The sequence below is a fragment of the Gorilla gorilla genome, chromosome 8 (assembly GCF_029281585.2).
Source record: "Gorilla gorilla gorilla isolate KB3781 chromosome 8, NHGRI_mGorGor1-v2.1_pri, whole genome shotgun sequence".
Classification (NCBI taxonomy): domain Eukaryota; kingdom Metazoa; phylum Chordata; class Mammalia; order Primates; family Hominidae; genus Gorilla; species Gorilla gorilla.
In genome coordinates this window covers 101966277-101986686 of record NC_073232.2, presented here as the reverse complement: position 1 = coordinate 101986686, position 20410 = coordinate 101966277, and the positions used below count along the sequence as shown (strand labels likewise).

Genomic DNA, 20410 nt, shown 5'->3' with positions numbered 1-20410 from the left:
CATGACTGTGGGTGACTCTGGTACTTGTATTTTGTGGGTTTGAAATGTTAAATTTGTAGGGTAAGATTTTGTGTGGAACTTTAAAGCCAAACAGCAGATTTGGCTACAGTTGTAAGGTGTAAGGTTGTAATCTAGCACCCGAATTTTTATTTGCTTTTCTTTTTGATACTTGTTAGAAAATGACTTTCATTAGTATTAATATTTTAAAAGTCAGGACTTAATATTGATTACCTGTGATTTATAAACCTGTTTCACTTATTTTGAAGCTATACTTCAGTTATTTCTCTTATCTACATTGACAGATTGTACTAGAGTTTGCAATGAAAATAGCTAAAATATAATGAAAGGGAGCTTCTAGCTTAATCTTCTATGTTTAATTGAGGATATAACACCTCTTGAAATAACTTCTGAGGAATTGAAAATACACCCTCTAAGAATATCTTGAAGACAGAGAAAAACTAACCTGAGCCTTAACTTGTGCTTGCAAACCCACAGAAATTATTTTAAAATACAAGAAAGTGTAACTATCTGCCTGTGTGCTTTGTGTCAGAAATTAAAGTGGTTTATGTTTCTTACAAAATAAACATCCTAGTTGTTTTAAGTTTCATGACCACGATTGTTACTTATAATTTTTAAAAAACGGTTCGTCAAAATTGGATTTACATTATTTACCATGTTTTCTTCTCTCAGATTTGAACAATCATTTCTGAAATAAATTTTACATGTTCCTAGGAGTCACATCTGGCCTTTTCACTACCAAACTTTCTTAGTTAAAAATGGCTTAACTTAATATCTTTGTGCCTTGCCTATTGACATTCACATATCTTTATAAAAAGAATATTGTCCAATCAGTTGATATTTAGTTACTCTAAGAGGAATTAGGTACTCTAAGAGGAATATTTAAGTACTCTGTGAGTATTTACATACTCTAAGCTTATTCCTATTTGCTGATGACTGACAGATTTTACAGGAACGATTTTTGCAAAGAGTAGTTGTGTGCTTTAAACGCAAATTTTAGTGCGTGCCGGTGGCGAAGCATCAAGCTAGACAAATAATTATTTCCTCCTGGTCAGTTACAACAATTTGGCCTCTGTCCCAACAAGATGTGTGTTAAGATAGCCAGTGTTAACACTTGTAAATGCACCTGGAATGCATGTGTGGATAGGTGTGTTTCTATTTTGTAGTATTGTAGGTAAAGGACAATACACATTAAAATACTTCATGTTTGAAAATGATGGATGGAATAAAACAGATCAGTATTTTTAGATTATTTAACAAATTTTAATCTGACCTCTCAGTGCCGAGACTATTCACCATCCTGCAATCTAAAAGTCAGACCAGTGGCAGGTTAATTTTGCTAAACCAGGAAAGGAGAATGTTGTCCACTCTTTTCATCTAAAGTGCCATCACCTCACTATACTTATTCTTGGAAGGCTTTTCTTAGACTATCTACTTAATATCAGGTTTCCTTAGGTACTTTACCCACCTCTGCTACTTAGCAGCAGTGTGATCTTAACCAAGTTACCAAGTCACATCTTGAACTGCTGGAGCTAGGCTAGGTGATCTCCAAGTGCTGTTTCCTGTACCTTCAGAATTCTATGACACTTCAGAGCTGACAGTTCGTCCTACTAGATGATACTAGTTATCTGCTCTGCCACTGACTTAACATTTAATTGTGAATGGACTTTTTTGCCTTGTGCTGATTTTTTTTATTTATTTTATTTTATTTATTTTGAGACGGATTCTCGCTCTGTCGCCGAGGCTGGAGTGCAGTGGCACGATCTTGGCTCACTGCAAGCTCCGCCTCCTGGCTTCACGCCATTCTCCTGCCTCAGCCTCCCAAGTAGCTGGGACTACAGGCGCCCACCACCACGCCCAGCTAATTTTTTGTATTTTTATTAGAGATGGGGTTTCACCGTGTTAGCCAAGATGGTCTCGATCTCCTGACCTTGTGATCTGCCTACCTCGGCCTCCCAAAGTGCTGGGATTACAGACGTGAGCCACCGCACCTGGCCGCCTTGTGCTGATTTTATCATGTGTGTTATATGTGTTACTTGTCTCCCCAATTAAATTGAATGTCTGATTATAGACGATACATTTTTTTTCTCATATGCCTTGCACCTTGGGTACAAGAATATATGACTTATGTCACAGAAAAAAGGGTACAAGTAACCCCATCACTACCTCGTTAAGGAAGCCATCTCCACCTCCACAACAGACTTTGATAAAAGTCCTTCAGTGGAGTTTCTTTGAGGTATCAGTAGGGAGATTCCTTTGGTCTGCTTCTTGGCATGTTGATTCTTTGAAGTACACTTAAGTAGCACCTCATAGGGTCACATCATTTAACAAATATTTTGAAACTAATGATAGTTCTGAGGTGCTGTGAATGCTAGTGTGTTGTAAATGGTGTGCTCATTCAACAGCTTGAATCCCAGCAGGATGATCTTAGCCAGTTACTTTACCCCTATGTTTCAGTTTCATATCAATAAAATGGAGATAATCTTACTACCTTGTGGGGTTGATATGAGGATTAAATGAGATAATATATATAAAGAATCCTGTTTGGCACATAGCACTTATTCATAAATGGCAGCTGTCATCATCAGTGTCACACTAAACATTGTCCACCATTAATCCATAGGACAATGCAATTGAGCTGGCACATACAACCTCAGGCTGACTTTCTTCATTTTAGAAAAATACAGGCCAGATGCAGTGGCTCATGCCTATAATCCCAGTACTTTGAGAGGCCAAGGGAGGAGGATCTCTTGAGCCCAGAGGTTCAAGACCAGACTGGACAACATAGGGAGACCCCATCTCTACAAAAACTAAAAGTAAAAAAGTTTAGCTGAGCATGATGGCATGTGCCTGTGGTACCAGCCACCTAGGAGGCTGAGGCAGGAGGCTTGCTTGAGCTCCCAAGGTAGAGGCTGCAGTGAGCCATGATTGTGCCACTGCACTCCAGCCTGGGACACAGAGCAAGACCCTGTCTCTAAACAAATAAACAAACAAATACAGGCTTAGAATAAGAAAGACCAAAGAGTTGTATTTGATCAGCTATAATACTACTCCTATCCCACAATTCTTTTTTTTTTCCTTTTTTTCCTTCCTTTTTTTTTTTTTTTGGCCTTTTTTCCCCCTGAATATAGCTAAAAATATTGGATAGCACGAAAAATGTAGGAAGAAAGCAGGAAAAAGTACTTGTGATCCCACCACTTAGAGAAAACAACTGTTTAAAATGTGCCATATTCTAATGCTAATTTTGGATCATACTAAGATAAGATGATAACCTTTTTATTAAAAATTTTAGTATAAGCATTTTCTTATGGCATCTAAACATCATCCTTAATGGTTGTATTATATTTCTGATATTCCATTATATAGATATTCCAAAATTTATTTAACCTATCTCTTGCAGGTTTAGGCTACACACAGGGTCTTTATATCACAAAGCACACACACACAAACACAAACTTTGAATCACTAATTCAAACATTGTAGTCTTGATTAGAACTTGGAGTATTTTGCTGTATTAGAAAGCAGAAGTATAGCAGCAACAACTTTTTACATAACTCTTTTTCTGTAAAGTTATTTTCAATAATATTGGTGAATATATACTTTTTAGAGGAGGAACAGAAATGACACAAAGTGGTATATAGATGTTGTCTGGAAAACTTGGATATTTTAGACACCAAGGACACTGTTTTAGAAAAGCCATAACACTAGGGGAGAGAGGAGAAGAATGCAAAGGAAATAATTGAGTCACTGAACATTACACTGCAGAAAGGCAAACATGTGAGTATCATCTGAAGGGCTCAAGGGCATGTGCTACCTTATGTGTGGCAACAGGCAGGAATAATGAGTAGATGCATGCAGTCAGCCTTCTGGTCGGAGGTTCTGACTTCTCAAATCATCCAGATAGCAGAAAATGAGTGAGAGTTCATTATGCAGGTAGCATACTGGTGGGTACAGACTGAAAAACCCCAAATCTGTTACCAGTTTTAGCCATCACTGTGAAAGTATAAGGCTTTAATTTCCTAAATATTGGGATGTTTAGCTTTGGAACTTGGACTTTACATTACCCTTGAATTGGGCTAATTAGAAAAACCAGTATAAAAAAGATAAATAAGGAAAATTGTCTGGTTGTATCTGCATAGAGTATGGATGCATACAGTATTTTTAACAATTAATTTTAACATAATCAATACTTCTAGATGGATAAGAGACATTGCAAGTTCAAAAACAAAAGACTAAAAGGGAAAGCAGGAGCACACTCTAGTATTGCTACCTCCTAGAGTGTGGTCAAATTCCCAAGTTTGTCCATTAAGCTATGAATTGTACAATACACATTTGAATTGATGATTAATAATTTAAGGCCCAAGTGTCCAGTGTCCAACTGGTTAAGGATCAGGATTCTATTAAGCATACAAACACTGCTTTTCCTCCAAAAGACCAGTAAGTGAATTTCAACATTAATATAATACAAAGCATATTTTATTTGGCATGGTGACCAAAGACAGAAACAGTGTTGTTGGTTCTTGATATGTGAGACATTTAACAAGTGACTAAAAACCTTTCATGGTTTTGGAGACAGAATAAGTAGGGGAAACAAAGGAGTATTGGTTTTAACTGACAGGCTGTTTTGTGTGTGTGGGATAGCCTGCGTTTTAATATTTTGTGTGTATGTATGTTAAGTATGAGCCAATTATCATGAAAATTAATCAGGGCTTGACTTCTAATATATTTAATTACATATGCTTTAGGTTTAATAGGTAAGCCAGTATTCATCTTGGGACCTTGGGATGACAAGTATTTAGTGCATCCACTGTGGCATACAGAATTTCTAAGTAGACCTTTTCTCTAGATAGTGCAGCTGTCAAGCTTGGTATCTCTTTACTTAGTTTATGACACCTTTTAAATGCCTGGAGTTGTTGGGTAATCGTGTGTGTGTTTGTGTGTGTGTGTGTGTGTGTGTGTGTATTCTCTCCTTGAGAGTATATTTGAGAGTAGTAGATGATTCAAAGGGGCAAAGAAATATTATTTAAAGAGAATTACATCAAAATAATGACCTGAACCTCTAACAGATTTCTCTGTTGTTAGGAAAGAAGGTGGAAAAAGTCGTGACAGTAGCTTCGATTTACCCAGTAATGAAAGTAGCTATTATTGAGTGACATCTCTGTGTCCATTGTTCTGTATGTGCTTTCACAAAAGCATGCAGTTCCCACTCCTACTCTCTATTTTATAGATGGGCAAAGAGAGGCTCGAAGAAGTAAAGCAACCTGTCCAAAGACCTGTTATTAGTGAATGACAGGGCCAAAATTGTAACCCAAGTCTATCTTCCTTGCCAACTGGCTTTGTTTTCTATCACAATAAGCCTATTATTTATGTTGGGAAAAGAAAGTGTGTTCTGTAAAACTTTCGGAAAAGATAGGTGCATGTAATCTGTACACCTTTGGCAAAATGCTCATCCATGTGTCTGGAGGTAACAGTGGCCAACATTGAGGAGCACTTACTATGTGCTAGGCACTACGTTAGACACATGGATTCTCTCGTCAAATACTCCCAGCAGCCTGTGAGATAGGGGCTGTCATTCTCTTCCTTTTACAAATGAGGAAACTGAGGGCTCAGGACTCAGGGTAAAACTATTTAAGATTTTGACTTTGCTGGGCAGGGCCCTAGTGGGTTCCATGAAGCAAGTGTGGGTAGGGTTCTGTGGTGTAAAGAGCTTTGTTGCCACCAGGCCTGGATTCAGGTCCGCATTTCCTACTTACTAGCAATGAAGCCTTAGGTGAGATTCTTAACTACCTCAAGGCTCACTGTTGAATAGAGATAATGGTGGCCATCTTATCAGTTGTAGTAAGAACCAAATATGGAAAATGTATATCAAGTATAGTACCATGCCTGGACCCTAGTACATGCAGAGTAAAAGATATCTTACTATTTACCACGGTTTGAATGTGTCCCCCAGAACTCATGTGTTGGAAATGTAATCTCCAATGCAACAGTGTTAGAAGGTGGGGCTTAATGGGGGATGTTTAGGTCATGAGGGCTTCACCCTCATGTATGGGTTAATGCCAATTGTAAAAGGACTTGAGGCTGCAAGTTCAATCTCTTGCCCTTTCTCAAGCATGCTCTTTTGCCTTTCTGCCATGGGATGATGCAGCAAGAAGGCCTTCACCAGATGCAGTCCCTTGATCTTGGACTTCTCAGCCTCCAGAACTGTAAGCCAAATAAATTTCTGTTCATTATTAATTACCCAGTCACAGGTATTCTATTATAGCAACACAAACTGGACAAAGACAGAAAACTGGTACTGAGAAATGGGGCTGTTGCTATAACAAATACCTGAAAATGTGAAAGCGGTTTTGGAACTGGGTAACAGGTAGAGGCTGGAAGAATGTGGGGAAGCAGGCTATGAAAAGCCTATGTTGCTATGAACAGAGCATTAAATGTGGTTCTGGTGAAGGCTGAGAAGAGGAGGAGAGCTGTAGTAAAAGTCTAAATCTGCTTAGAGATTACTTATGTGATGGTGATGAGAATGTTGGTAGAAATAAGAGCAATAAAGGCAATTCTGATGAGATCTCAGATGGAAAAGAGGAATAAGGTATTGGAAAGTGGAGTAAAGACCAGCCTTGTTATGAAGTGGCAAGGAATTTGGCTGAATTGTGTCTACACCCTAGGCTTTATGGAAGGCAGAATGTAAGAGCAATAAACTACGATATTTGATGGAAGAAATTTCTAAGCAAAATATTAACTGCATACAGGAAAATAAGAGAGAAATGACTTCAAGATAAAATTTATAATTAAAAAGGAAACAGAATTTAGGGATTTGAAGGATTCTCATCCTGGCCATGTGGTAGAGAATAAAAGAACATTTTCAGGAGAGAAGACCAAGGATGTGGGCAAGCAACCAGTTGATAAGGAGATCAGTAGGGATAGAAGGAAGCCAGAGGCTGTTCATTAGGACAATGGAAGAATGACTCTGAAGGCATTTTGGAAATTACTGGTGCTGTCCCTCCCATCACAGGCACAGGGTGCCATGACCTCGGAGAAGGAAATACAGTCATGCCCCACATATAGACCTTTTCACCAAGGAAGGAGCACATATACAAAGGTAGTCCTATAAGATTATAACGGAACTGAAAAATTCTTATTGCCCAGTGGTATCATAACCATTGAACATCATAACTCAATGCGTTGCTCATCTGTTTTTGATGATGATGGTATAAACCTACTGGCTGCTAGTCATATAAAAATATAGCACACACAATTATGTATAATACATAATACCTTCTAGTGGGACAAGATGTGGGTGTGGAAGACAGTGATATTGATGACCCTGACTTTGTGTAGACCTAGGTTAATGTATACCTAGGTTAATGTGTGTGTTTGCGTCTTTGTTTTTAACAAATAAGTTTAAAAAGTAAAAAAAAAATTAAAAAATTTTAAAAATAGAAAAAAGCTTGTAGAATGAGAATATAAAGAAAATATTTTTGTACACCTATACAATATGTTTGTGTTTTAAGCCAAGTGTTATTACAAGAGTCAAAAAATTTTTAAAATTAGAAAGTTTATAAAGTAAAAATGTTATAGTAAGCTAAGTATAATTGATTACTGAAGAAATAAATTTCTTTTTATAAATTTAGAGTAGCCTAAGTGAACAATGTTTGTAAAGTCTACAGTGTGTACAGTGATGTCCTAGGCCTTCACATTTACTCACCACTCACTCACCCAGAGCAACTGTCAGTCCTGGAAGCTCTTGTATGTGCCCTATACAGGTATGCCACGTTTTGTCTTTTAGACTGTACTTGTACTGTACCTTTTCTATGTTTAGGTATGTTTAGATACACAAATACTAACCATTGTTACAATTGCCTATAGTACTAAGCACAGTAACATGCTGTACAGGTTTACAGCTTAGGAACAATAGGGTTTACCATATAGCCTAAGTCTGTAGTAGGCTATAGCGTCTAGGGTTGTGTAAGTACACTCTATGCTGTTTGCACAATGACAAAATTGCCTAATGACACTTCTTTTCTCTGAAAATACCCGTCATTAAGTGACGTATGACTGTATATCAAAAGAGAGAACTAGTGTGCCCTCTGGATCTTGGAGTTCACTTCTCAGGGCTGCCTGAAGTCTCTGCTGGCCACATTTCATTACAGTGCTTCTTGCTCACCCCACCTGTGGCTCAATGGTGCTCAGGTGGGCCGGGTGCGGTGGCTGACGCCTGTAATCCTAGCACTTTGGGAGGCCGAGGCTGGTGGATCAGAAGGTCAGGAGATCGAGACCATCCTGGCTAACACGGTGGAACCCCGTCTTTACTAAAAATACAAAATAGCCAGGCGTGGTGGCGGGCGCCTCTAGTCCCAGGTACTCGGGAGGCTGAGGCAGGAGAATGGCATGAACCCGGGAGGCGGAGCTTGCAGTGAGTCGAGATCGCGCCACTGCACTGTAGCCTGGGCGACAGAGAGAGACTCCATCTCAAAAAAAAAAAAGGGGGGTGCTCTGGTGTGGCTCAGGCCACAGCTTTGGAATGTGCAAGCAGCAAATCTTGGTGGCATCCATGTGGTGTTAAGTCTACAGACATGCAGAGTACACGACTTGTGGAGGCAGGCTGGGTGCGGTGGCTCATGCCTGTAATCCCAGCACTTTGGGAGGCCAAGGCAGGCGGATCACGAGGTCAGGAGATCGAGACCATTCTGGCTAACACTGAAACACCGTCTCTACTAAAAATACAAAAAATTAGCCGGGCATGGTGGCATGCGCCTGTAGTCCCAGCTACTCGGGAGGCTGAGGCAGCAGAATCGCTTGAACCCACGAGGTGGAGGTTGCAGTGAGCCAAGATCGCACCACTGCACTCCAGCCTGGGTGACAGAGTAGGACTCCATCTCAAAAAATAATAATATGAGGCAGGAGAATGGCGTGCACCCCGGGGGGCCGAGCCTGCAGTGAGCTGAGATTGCGCCACTGCAAGCCAACCTGCACTCCAACTCCATCTCAAAAAAAATAAAAATTAAAAAATAATAATAATAATGATAATAACTGTGGATGCATGGCTTTCTCCAGCTAGATTCCAAAGGATGTCATAGACAACCTGATGGCCCAGGCAGACACGTGTTGCAAGGGTGGAGCCACCCAGAGGGCCCTTACTAGGGCAGTGTGCAGCATAACTTTAGGGTAGGAGCTACCGCAGAGAGTCTCCTAGAGCAATGCCTAGTAAAGCCTAAGGAGTGGGCTCACACCAACACCCCAGAACTCTAGACCTACCAGCATGAAATACTAGCCAGGAGAGCCACAGGCACCTGACACCAACCTGTGAGAGCTGCTGCATGGGTAGCACCAAACAAAGCTGTAGCCTGCCTACCTGAGGCCTTGGGGGCCCAACTGCTGCTCCAGTGTTCCCAGATGGTAGGATGTGGAGTCAAGGAAGATTACTCTGGAGCCTTAAGATTTAGTGTTGTTTGCCCTGTTGGGTTTTGGATTGACTTAAGACTATCCCTTTCTTCTTGCCTATTTGTGTCTTTTGGAATGGGAATGTCTATCCTTTGCCTATTCCACCATTGTATTTTGGAAGTAAGTAACTTGTTTGATTTCACAGGCTTACAGCTAGAGGGAAGTGTGCCTCAAGATGAATCCTGCCTTGAATCTCATCCATATCTGATTCAGATGAGACTGTGTACATTGAACTTCTGAGCTGATGCTGGGAAGTTATGACTTTTGGGGCTATTGCATGACATGAATGTGTCTTTTATGTGAGAAGAACATGAATTTGGGGAGCCAGGGTGGAATGCTGTGGTTTAAATGTGTCCCCCAGAAAGCACGTGTTGAAAATCTCCAGTGTAACAGTGTTGGGAGATGAGGCCTAATGGGAGGCATTTAGGTCATGAGGGCACCATCCCCATGAATGATTAATGCCATTATAAAAGGGTTTGAGGCTGTGAGTTCACCCTTTTGCTCTCTTGTGCACACATGCTCTTTTGCCCTTTTACGCTTCTATCATGGGATGATGCAGCAGGAAGGTCCTTGCCATATGCAGCCCCCCAATCTTGGCCTTACTAGCCTCTAGAATTGTGAGCCAGATAAATTTCTATTCATTACAAATTACCCAGTCTGAAGTGTTCTGTTATAGCAGCACAAAATGGACTAAGACACTACTAATACCAGTCTTATTTATATTAATAGAGGACATTTTATCTCTCTCTCTCTATATATATATATTTGCTAAATGATCAACCATGTAGACATTTAATATTAATATCATTGCTGTTATTTAATTACAGAGGCTTCCAAGACTCTGAAATACCAGGATTTCCACAAACTCATCTTGCCCTGACTGGGAATCTTTCGGAGATTGGATTTCAGAGTATTCCCCAACCTGATCGGATATCACCTCCTCAATGGAAGCTTCCCTAATACCCTCTGATGTTTCTAGAAGCAGGACACATGGCTTGTGTCATAAGTCTTGACCTGATTATCATAGATTGCCTCACCAAGTTTAGCATACCCTGTCTGAGAGTGATGCTGGCAAATTAGTGAATAAGAGGACTGCGGAATTTATTTGATTGCTAATCTTGTGTCAGGACATGGTTATTTTTAAAAAAAGAAGTGTCCTCTTTTGATCTTAACTGTTTGATATCTCAGCCCTTGAGTGAGGCAGTTATATGCAAAGGAGATGAGAAGGATGAGAAAAGTGAGTACTTTTCCTTTATAAAAGCCATATGAATTGAACAAGACTTCAGAATTCAGAAGAGCTACATCAAGTTCTTGGGTCATTTTTTTAACCCATTCTCCAAGAATTGAAAAAATGACCTTGCAAATATGTGCAAGACTCTGGAATCTTCCTCTGGCAGATGATGAATGAGATGAATATTTCCAGGTGCTTGCCTTCAGCACCAGCACATGCACATTCTAGTACTCTTGGCCTTGATCCTACACTGAATCTGAGGGTGCAAGGACTTTAGATAGAGGCTCAGGACAGACTGGACCTGTATGAACCTCTGAATTGTAGCTAGCCTGGGCAGCCAGTTACTTGGATCCCTCTGGGGCTTCTGGACAAACAACTCTTTTATAGCCCAAGGTAGATGGTCAGGGGCGACCAGAGATAGCAATAGATTCGTTGACTTCAAGCTTAACATGAGTTAGCAGTATGGTGAGGCTTCCAGCAAAATGTAAGCACTCAATAAATGTTAGCTATTATTACTGTGGTGGTGTTAGATGTTCTTCCTTATACTAACTCAAAATCTGTCTCCCTGTAACTTCTACCCCATGGTCCTTGACAATTCAGTATATCTAATTCATCTTCTACATAACAGCTCACGAGGTATTTAAAGATAGCTATGTTATCTTGACTCTTTTTTTGGGTTCTCCTCTTTGAAGAACCAAGACCAATATTCTTGCCTGCCAGATTCTACCCATGTGACCCAGTGCAGGTTGTATTGGGTTGCTGACAAGTATTTAAGCAAGATTGGAGGATGACTTCTTGGGGTAGTCATAAAGGAGATCAAGTAAGTATTGACCTGGGTTGCCTTGAACTCTGAGATTTAAGGATTCCCATTAAACCTACAGGGACTAACCAGTTTTTAATTTATTTGGGCTAGGCACTGTGCTAGACTCTGCATGTGATATTTGGTTTCATGTGACTTTAAGCTAGAGTGTAACCTGAAGCCAGCTGTGTGGCTTGATTTCTTCACTCAGATGCTGTAATAGCTCCAGAAATCACTAAACCCTGTGTGTGAGTCAGTACCTGAACATTAGTGGAACCTGTTTACTATTCATACTCTCCCAACTACCTATGTTTGATTAAAAAAAAAAAAAAATTAAAGAGCTGTTAATGTTTTTAGGGTGTTCCATACTAGGAAGTTAGTGTACATTTGACTAAGGAGATAATCAGATCTTCTTACCTTGTGGAAGGTTTTTACTTTGAGAAAGGGTCCCAAAGTGATTTATTCTTTGGGGTGACCATGTAATATTTCATTAACACTTTTGAAGAGTGGTAGAGGTACCATTAATTATGCTAGGACCACAGATATAAACTGGGATTATCCTAGCAAACCAGGCATCTCAGTGTTGTGCTAAAGCCGACTTATACAGGCTATGGGTGTTGTTTATACACATGACTTCCCAACTCTGCATTTCAATATCCTTATGCTGATAACTTGAAACTGGCCATCATGGATATATATATATACACCGTGGAAACTGGCAAACACTGAAAATCAGGGCTTTATTTTCAGAGAACCAGTTGTTAAACATTTACCAGTACACAGTGACTGGGACACAGTTCACAGAAGAAGCTCAGAGAAAAGTCCCAGCGGGTATCAGTAATACTAATTGAATTATTGATGCATTTGAGGTAGAGAAGGGGAGTAAAGGTCAACATGTCCTTTGCTAAGTAGGACAATGTCTGAAGATGAGACATTTGATGAGGGAGGCTTATTCTCAGGAAAGAAAGTATTCTACAAATACTTCAGGGGTCACTGTGGTTGGTATGAGGGTAGAATTTCTTTGGAATCACATCGTTATTTTCCTCCCTTCCTCCCTCCTAAATTCCTACTGTAAATGTAGTTGGGCTTAGTGCTGGATTACCCAGCAGGTTGACCAAGCAGGTGTTAGCAATTCCATCAGTGCTAGCAGAAGAAAATAATACATGTGCTTTTATGTGTATGGATATGTAGACATGCATGCACTTAAGTATTAATCATAGGAAAATTATAAATTTGGACTTACACTTATTTCATAATTCATTATTGTTTTTGTTTTTTAATGACTTCAATTATTTTGAGTTATTTGTTCATTGTGGATTGGGGAACACCAAATTTTTTTTTTCTTAAATAGATATAAACCTGGCCCTGGTTGAGGCTTGTACCTTTCTGGGTGATTTATAATTTATTTATTGCTGCTGAAATGTCAGGGTGGAGTTGCCAGAATATTTTCATTATATGTTTATGGTTAGGATAAGTAGACTGAAGTTTGTCCCAGCTAAAGGGAAAACAGTTTGATATATTTGGTTCCATAAGCAGGATCTGTGTGGCAAAAAAGAGACTTCCCCAATTGAGACTCGTGGTTTTTATTCCAAAAGTCACTGTGTTCCACTTGTCCTCTTATTGTCCTGAGTGAGCGTTTTGGAAAGTGTTGGGATTTTAACAACTTTTTCTGCATTTTAAACAGTATACAAAACTAGAGAATATAGCATAATGAACTGCCAAGTACTTATCACTCAGCTTCTATAATTATCAAATCATGTCCAATTTTATAATATTGAAGCAGACCACAGAAATCATATGTTTAGTATTAAATGTTTTTGTCTTTATTTCCAAAAGAAAAGAACCCTTTTTAAAAAACACACACACACACACACACACACACACACAATCTGTTATTTGCTGTAAAAGTTAGCAGTGTATTATATCCAGTTGAGACTATTGTGTTTTATGATGCACAATTAGATAAATTCAGTTATCTAACCACAATTAAAATTGTTACACTCATTTGTAAGTGGATAATTGAAAACCTGATTTGTGTTGCCCCTGGAGAATCCTTTCATTTGCCCATACCTGTTATTGTTTGTTTATGATTAATTTTTTACCATTTCTTCATGGTCTGAGATTTGAAACCTCATTCTTAGAATGAAATAGTCCTGTGCCAAAAATCTGCTTTGGAATCACCCAGTATCACTGGACTAAGAGTGATTAGTATCTCCTACATAATTTTTGTCTCGAAATATAGATTAAGAACTAAAGAACAGTATTAAAAGAATTCCACCCCTCTCCTTTCCTCTGAAACCATTTGGATGGTGCCAGTGGGGGCAGGCAAGCTAGCTCTCCTGAAGACAATTAGGATGTAGGACTGGCCTCAGGCCTAGGAATCTGGAGTTGCTGGATTCAGGATTGAACCAAGGGTTTAAAGAAGGGGTATTGCTAAAATTTGTAATTTCAGGCAATCTTTAGACCTAGGACTCTGTATTTTAATTTAGCCACAAGAGGAAAGAAAAAGATCCTGAATCAGTATCACTCAATTTATTAACATTCCTGGGATCAAACTAGTTAAACATCAGTGAATTTCTGTCTGTGTAAACTGCCAGAACTGGTTTACTTTTGTCAGCTTTGTGAAAATGTGCTTCAGATTCATTTTATACATCGTTGCCTTCTTTGACAAGGGAGTCTCATTTAACATATTCTAATAATTTAGGGACATCATTAATATCAACTTTTATACTGGGTTGTAATACAGGAAAGTCTTAGGTAATGGTGTACAAGCATTTGGGTTCGTTCATTCATGGATATGTGTTGTGTAACAGCTATATACAGCACGTAAAAAAAAAATGTTTGTTTAGAGATGCAGTTTTGCTGTGTTCCCCAGGCTAATCTCCAACCCTTGGGCTCAAGCAAACCTCCTGCCTCAGCTTCCTGAGTAGTTGAGACTACAGGGATGCGCCAACCTATCCAGCTTGGGTGTAACTTTTAGAGGGTCCAAATGTTTAATTCAAAAATCTTAATTTTTTTTAACTATTTAAAAGCTATAATTTACAAAGCACATTAGAGGCTGGGCGCAGTGGCTCAGGCCTGTAATTCCAGCACTTTGGAAGGCCGAGGCGGGCGGATCACGAGGTCAGGAGATCGAGACCATCCTGGCTAACACAGTGAAACTCAGTCTCTACTAAAAATACAAAAAATTAGCCGGGCGAGGTGACGGGTGCCTGTAGTCCCAGCTACTCGGGAGGCTGAGGCAGGAGAAGGGTGTGAACCCGGGAGGCAGAGCTTGCAGTACACCAAGATCGCGCCGCTGCACTCCAGCCTGGGTGACAGAGCGAGACTCCGTCTCAAAAAAAAAAAAAAAAAAACTGCACATTAGAGATCACCTAATGTTTGAGGGAGTTCTCTGAGCTTCAATTTTGTAATCTGTAAAATGGGAATAATAATAGTGCCAACTTCATTGGGTTATGAGAACTGAATTAAATAATGCATGGAAAGCTGCTAGCACAGCGCCTGGCACATAGTATGTCCTAAATGTTAATTGATATAATGTTGCTGCTGCTGCTGGATTAACTCATTTTTCACAGTCGTTGGAATAAAATTCTTCTGAATTCTTATAAATAAACTATTTATTGGCAAGTTTGTAGCTCTAAAGTCTTAACGTTTGGCCGGTATATATCTGTCCACATCAGATTGCATAAGCTAATATATACCACTTCAGCACACGTGCACCAGACTCAATTAAATTTTAGTCAAGGCTTAGACATATTTTCTTGGCAAACCCTCTCACCCTGGCTTAGGTCAGTTACATAACAAGTAAATGGGTAACCTGTCAAGTCCTGGTAATGCTGTCTTAGAGTTTTAGCACTAATTAAAAGGTTTGGATGTTTTTTGTTTGATTTTTATGTGTTGCAAGCAAAGTGAGTTGTTAGATATTTTTAGTATTCAGCAAGAAGCTGAAACATTTTCAGTAAATCTTTTCAAACTACTGAATCAGTTTTGATTCAAGAAATCCCTGAGTTTGCAAGGGAAGCTGTTCAAAAGAACAGTTATGATTTGCAGCTGCTGTCTCTGAATCAAACTTTTCTTCAAATTGTGTAATCCAAATAAAGTACAGAAATAAATGGGTGAAATTCGTGAAGCTGCAGCTATCATCCGTAAGGGACAGTTTCCAGCCTTTATGTTGAACAAGCATCACTGTTCTCATTAATTAACTTTACATTAGATGTGATGTGATTTGTAAAATGAGACAGTGCAAATAAGACATCACTTTTATCTCTTTCATATCTGGGATTCAGAATTAAGATGGAACTTTTAAAAGTTCCAACACTAAAGAATTTGAAAAAATCTCACTCTTCATGGTATGGAAGAACACTATGCCCCCAAACTAAATGATCCCAGGCAAATAAAATATTTTGAATGTTCATATTTATATTTTATAAAGTTTTAGTCCCTTTTCTCAGTCAGGTATTACATCTAGCTGTGCCTTTGATAAAAATTATTATAGTAAAAAAAAATTCACTTGTAACTACAATGCCTGTCACTTCTAACTACAATGCCTATAACCTCAGGGGATGCCAGTGATAACCCCAAAGGCAGCTGAGCACTGGAAGGAAGCAAACACTTCTGAGCAATCAAAATCAGTGTTGGGAAGTAGATAAAGTCAGAGGTGCTCATGCGTCTTACACTTGAGAGTACTTCCTGTGATCTCCCTCAGAATCTATGTACTCTTCTTTTTTAATTTTATTTTTTAAATTGACAAATAATAACTGTACATGCAGTTTTAACAGACTTGCTTTCCTGGTTTCTCTGCATTCAGACACAGCAGGTTCTGGATAGATATATTGCAGTAACACTGACAGCAGTGAGAAATTAACAGCTTTAGCCCAAAAGCAAGACATAGAAAACTATAATAGAGACAAAAGAAGATTCAGACCATAGCAGCCTGGGAAGCGCAAGTTTACATGATTCCTGAGGACATCAATGTACAGTGAGCACAATAATTGATTCTCATTTGACTGTGAATCATCAAGAAGACCTCAAATTTCATTCAGTCTGTTTTGTTTAAGAGTATGGAGAAGTGGGTTGTGCATTTTAGAAAGATTATCTTTAAGAACTGGTATAATTGGCATTTATGTTTTAAAAATGTATCTTGAAATGAGAAAATTAAAATATAATTTGCATTCACCATATATTTCATCCATTTAGAGTATGCAATTCTATGGTTTTTAGTGTATTCATAGAGTTGTACAACTATCACAATTAACTTTATAATATTTTATCCCCTCCCAGAAAATTATTAGCAGTCACTCCTCTTTTTCCCCCACAATCCCCAACCCTAGGCAACTAATCTATTTTCTGTCTCTAGAGTTTTGCTTATTCTGGACATTTCAAATGAGTGAAATCATATCATACGTGATCTTTTCTGATTGGCGGCTTTACTTAGCATAGTGTTTTCAGGATTCATCCATGTTGTAGTATGTATCAGTATTTTGTCCTTTTTTGTGGCCAGATAATATTTTATTGGGTGGATTTATCACATTATTTATCCATGTTCATCAGTTGATTAACATTTGGGTTGTTTCTACTTTTTGGCTATTGTGAATAATGCAGCTATAACATTCATGTAAGGTTTTTGTGTGGACATGAGTTTTCACTTCTCTTGGGTATATACACCTAGTACTAGAATTGCTAGATCATATAGTAACTCTTTGTTTAACCTCTTGCAGAACTGCCAGTTTTCCAAAGTGACTGTACTATTTAGCATTTCCACTAGTGGTGTGAGGTTTCCTATTTCTCCACTTCCTCATAATACTTGTTTCCAATTTTTTAAAACTTATAACCATCTTAGTGGGTTTTAAGTCGTATCTCATTGTGGTTTTGATGTGCATTTCCCTAATAGCTAATGATGTTGAGCATCTTTTCATTTGCCTGTTATGGGCCAGAGCTCTTATATCCTCCAACACTAATATCTTATTATTTTAAAACTTGTATAAGTTTTAGTCTCATATCTAGTGAAATTATAAGTTTCTTTGATGGCTAGGGAATGTCAGACTTGACTTTGTGATAGTTACTATGCTTAGGAGGGTGCCCTACATACAGCTACCATTAGTAAATATTAAAGGATTGTTTTAATTAAGTCATGTCTGATTTTAGGACAATGTGGATTTCACTCACAGCAGAGTTTTCACTCCTTCCTAGACTGCTCTTAATTACTGACCAGTTTTTGTGTACTAGAATTTAAGTGCCAAGGGGGCTGGCTCATTGCCGCATCCTGACTGTTTAGCAGAGTGCCTCACACCGTCTAGGAACAAAATAAATACCGGTTCAATCAGTGAATGAATAAGCCTGTACGATTTTCCTTCAGTATCCATTGTATTGGTCCCAGGACCCCCATGGGTACCAAAATCCTCAGATGCCCAAGTCCCTGTATAAAATGGTGTAGGATTTGCATGTAATCTACGCATATCATCCCATATACTTTAAATCATCTCTAGATGATTTAATACCTAATACAATACCTACACATCACTTTATTCACATGGATTCTTTATAGCACCAGCACGTGGCAAATTTAAGTTTTGCTTTTTGGAACTTCGTGGAATTTTTTTTTTTTTTTTTTCAAATATTTTCAGTCTGCAGTTGGTTCAATCCGTGATTGGAACCACAGATATTGAAGGAGTGACTGTAGTTGGTCTCAGATTATTTAAAGCAAGTGTTTATTTCAGCTTGTGTTGCCATGTGAGCAGTTGGCATACCTTTCCTCAGTCCTCTGCCCCCCAGCTCAACTTCAAAGATTTGCCAGACTTTCATAGTTAAGAAATAAATGAACAGGGCCCATTTCTGGTAGACCTGTTGTTCCGCCTGGTTATGCCACCAAGCAATGCTGTTCTCCCTGAAGCCTCTTTAATTAACCATGCTCTGGTATTAAATTGTTAACAGTATCCTTAGAGTATGCAAGCACGCTCTGGTGACTTGTCAAGACAGAAAGCTAAACCTCTTGGTGGTTTAAATGGGGATTTGTTTAAGCAGGTAATAAGATTACCATCTTGAGCCTTAGTGCCGGGCATTAGAAGGTTGAAGGAGCCATTCCTGGGTGGATGCTGTGCTCAGCTCTGGTTGCTGAAATGATCACATTGGAGACAGCCACACAGATGCATGGTGGTCATGTCCCTTGGCACACCTGCATGGTCAAAACTGTGGACTCTTCTTTTTTGTCCAGGGACTACTTCTGATGAAGAAAGTGGCATAATTAAAGCTGAGGACCTCACGCCTGTAATCCCACCACTTTGGGAGGCTGAGGTGGGTGCATCACGAGGTCAGGAGATCGAGACCATCCTGGCTAACACGGTGAAACCCCGTCTTTACTAAAAATACAAAATATTAGCCGGGCATGGTAATGGGTGCCTGTAGTCCCAGCTACTCGGGAGGCTGAAGCAAGAGAATGGCATGAATCTGGGAGGCGGAGCTTGCAGTGAGCCGAGATCACGCCGCTGCACTCCAGCCTGGGCGGCAGAGCAAGACTCCGTCTCAAAAAAAAAAAAAAAAAGCTGAGGACCACACAGAAAGTTGATACTTATACTCATCTTCTATTGCCTCTAGACTGGGCAGAACTGGCAGCTTCTTGGTGAGAAATAGGAGTGATGACCATAGCTGCCTGTAAGTGTATTTTCCTCCCACCTCCTCTGCACAGCATGAGAACTTAACTGTGGAATGGGAAACAAAATTCATCTGCCTACCATTTCCTCTCCTGAACCCCTGAAGCAGAAATACACAGCTTGACTGTAGGCATGAAGGGGAGAAGATGAGCTCACTGGTCCGTAGAGTGACGCTCATCTTTCTCTCTGATTTTCTTGTAAGGGTGACATGGAGAGGTTTCAGGACCTTGGGAAAGAAACCACTCTCACTGAGCTACTCAGGGACTTAACGAAAAGACTGAAGGAAAAAAAAATTTTATTAACCTCATGGATTTGACATTTTTGAGTCTCCCATCTCTAGCTTCATCTTATTCCTGCTTCCTCCTGGCCCAGATCCAAGCTAAGAATACACTTCATGGTGCTTCCAGAATGACATGGCTTCCTTTGCCCCTGCAAGAGCTTTTTTTTTTTCTTTTTTTTTTTTCATCTTAACCTACAAAATAAAATAAAAGCAACAGAGCTTTCATGTTGGTGTTTCTATTTGTTGTTCTAATTTCACATGGTTGTCTGTGTCAAGGTCAGCCACGTGGGTTGCAAATCAAAGAATGTCTGTCTGCGTGACCTAAATACATGAGTACTGTTGCTAGAGCTAACCTCTTTATGGAGGAATGCATGCTTACTTTTAAGATGGCAGTCAGGGGGAGAGAGGAGCCCATCTAGGGAATTTAATTATATGTGGAATGTTTCTAAACCACAGCCATGGGGTTTAGTCATAGCTGGATAATACCTAGTACTTCAAAGGCTGTATTTAAAATTTGAAAATCACCTATGGCACTCATGTTATAAATTGCCAATAAATAATTTCATTAACAAGCAATTAGACGTGTCTGGGAATGGGAACACCTGCCAGTTGGTGGCTGTGCATTGCCCTCAGCTGTCTGCCTCAGAGTTCTGTGCTCAGTTTCAAGCAAGAGCCACTCCTACAAACTCCAGTTTCTCACTTTGAAAACATAGTCCAAGCTGGCCGTGGTGGCTCACGCCTGTAATTCCAGCACTTTGGGAGGCTGAGGAGGAGAATCACTTGAGCCCAGGAGTTCAAGGCCTGCCTGGGCAACATGCCTAAACCCCATCTCTACCAAAAAATGTAAAAATTAGCTGGAAGTGGTAGAGTGCACACTTATAGTCCTAGCTACTCAGGACACTGAGGTGGGAGGATCACTCGAGCCTGGGAAGTTGAGGCTGCAGTGAGCTGTGATTACACCACTACACTCCAGCCTGGGCAACAGTGAGGCTCCATCT

At 39.5% G+C, this 20410-nt stretch overlaps 1 protein-coding gene across 2 annotated transcripts in view; it reads left to right on the top strand.

Moving 5' to 3' along the window:
- PANK1 (pantothenate kinase 1) overlaps positions 1-20410 on the top strand; it is a 64381-nt gene that overhangs the window by 2020 nt on the left and 41951 nt on the right. The window lies entirely within an intron of this gene.